The 2,329-nt window shown below is 47.1% G+C and overlaps 1 pseudogene; it reads right to left on the bottom strand.

Moving 5' to 3' along the window:
* Window positions 1-284: 284 nt before the first annotated feature.
* LOC137776234 (tyrosine--tRNA ligase, mitochondrial pseudogene) lies at window positions 285-1,587 on the bottom strand (annotated as a pseudogene).
* Between the last annotated feature and the right edge of the window lie 742 nt (window positions 1,588-2,329).

Raw genomic sequence — 2,329 nt, 5'->3', positions numbered from 1 at the left:
AGCATTTAATTTTTTCATTAAGTATACCTTAAAAGAAAAAAGATTAACCCAGGAAATGATGGTTTCCTATGGTAGTTGATGTTTACAGATCAGGAAATAAAATACTCCATCATCACATAAACAACTTATTTATTAACCAACCTACATAAATAATGAAATTACTTACAGTGTGAAGCCCAGAGTCTACTCCAGTCTCTGTTGTCCTGATGTGCATAAGCAGCGGTATAAGTTCTTTCTTATATCTCGAGAATGAATGATGGCTGTTTGAACCACAGGATTTTTCATCAGAGCTGAAGCCATTTACGGTGTAAAGATCCCTCTTCCGTCATTAAGAACGAAAGTCCATTCTTAAGAACATGTGGTCCAACAACTAAAACACTCTCAGGATTTGTTACTTGTCTGTGATTAATACCGACTCCACCTTCTGCAATCCAGTACCCTCGGGGACCATCTGGACTGTAATTTGCTTTGCAGCATGTATCCAGGACATGTGTCCCAAGGTTAAGAACTAATTCGGAAAATGAAGTTCCTTTAAACAACTCTTTTAACTCTTAATCAGACGTGACCTCCAGTTTGCTACTTCCGCAGCAAGTCGTTTCCGAGGACGCCCATTTCCTGGCTCTTTGACCCGAAGCTGCGCTATGTGGTCAGTCTGTGCAAGGGGCAGAAAAGTGAGGCGCTTTGGTTACCTTTCTACCCAGTCATCTTGCTTCCTGACCAAGAACTGATACAACTCAAAAGGAGGTGTCTTAACTCTGTGCAGCCAAAGAGCACTGCCAGCAGACTTCCCAGTTTGGATCCGGGTGTACTTGTAATTAGGAGAACAATGATTCCAGACCCGTCTTCTCCAGTCAACTTGTGTTTGAAGTCGTACCAGGACATGATATTGCCCAGCTGACCAGATGCACCCAGCTGGGCTCGAACAGGCAGCAGAGGTCATGGGCCTGCAGCACCCGGTGTAAAACCTCGTCCAAACTCCGGACGCTACTGCGCAAGCGTCAGCCTCCGCACCCCGCCCCCACCCCCAGTAGCTCGGGGCCGCCCAAGGACCAGGCCGAGCTGAGCCGGTCTGTGAAGCTGGCGCAGGTCCGCCCGTCAGCGAAGAGCTGCTGGTGAGGAGCAGACAGGGCTTGGAGCCTTCGGTGCAGTGCGCTGGTTGCTTCCCACGCGCTCGGCTGCCGGCTCCTGGCGCGCGCCTAGCTTCCGGCTGCTTGGGTCTCCCAGGCGGCGCACCACGGCGCCGGCCCCCCCAGCGCAGTCACTTGGTAGCCCATTCGCTACAAGTGAAAGGGGCCCAGCAGCGCCAGCAGACGCCCCACAAGAAGCAACCAGTCGGCCATGGGTCGAGGCCGCGGTGGATAGTCTGGAGAAAGCTGCCCGCCTTCCACAGTGGAAGAGCGCGGGGAGCTCTAGCTTTGCCCCCCTCTAGGGGAGGAACTTCTAAAACAGACCCCGAGCTTCCTACACCGCCAGCCACCGCTGAGCACCAGAGTGGGCGTCACGCAGCCGCAGGGGCAAGACTCCTGAAGGGCCTGGGGCGCCGAACCACCTGCCTGAGATAGAGGACCGCAACGTGGGCGCCGCCATCTTGGTGGAGGCCCGAAGGGAATGCTGGGATTTTGGGGGTCCAGCTACGTCCTTCAGTACCCGTTCCACTTGGTAAGTGTTAAAAACTATATTAGAAGTATAGAAAATTGTACAGTTCTGTTGGTATGTATGTGTATACTATATAAAACCACCACAATCAAGGTAGCAAACATTTCTATCGCCCTCAAAAGCTTCTTTCTACTCATATATATTTTCTGACTTCTTTCAATTAGAGTAACCATTTTGAGATGCGTCCATATTTGTCAATAGTTTGTGGCACCCTTTTTTTTTATTTGGTATAAATATACCACAGTTAGTTCATTTATTCATCTGATGATAGACATCCTGTTTCCAGTTTTGGACTACTGGAAATAAAGGTGTTATGAACTTTGATGTACACATCTTTGTACACATAAATTCCATTTATTTTGGGTTAGTACCATAGAGTGATAGTATGTGTAGGTCTAACTTTATAAGTGCAATAGCTACCAAGTATTTTCCAATGTGGCTGTACCACTTATATTTCCACCAGTGGTATATGAGAGTTCAAGGTAGTCCACATCCTTGACAACAAAAAGCATGGTAGGAGTTTTTAAAATTAATTTTAGCAACTCTAATCTGTTTGTGGTGCTATCTCATTGAGATTTTAATCCGTAATTTGTCTCATAAGTAATAATACTGTGCATTTTTTCATGTTTATTACATATTTTGTGAAGTATCTGAGGTATTGCCAATGTTTTAA

Source organism: Eschrichtius robustus, chromosome 14 (genome assembly GCF_028021215.1).
Source record: "Eschrichtius robustus isolate mEscRob2 chromosome 14, mEscRob2.pri, whole genome shotgun sequence".
NCBI classification, from domain to species: Eukaryota; Metazoa; Chordata; class Mammalia; order Artiodactyla; family Eschrichtiidae; genus Eschrichtius; species Eschrichtius robustus.
This window is presented reverse-complemented; position numbering and strand designations above follow the sequence as displayed.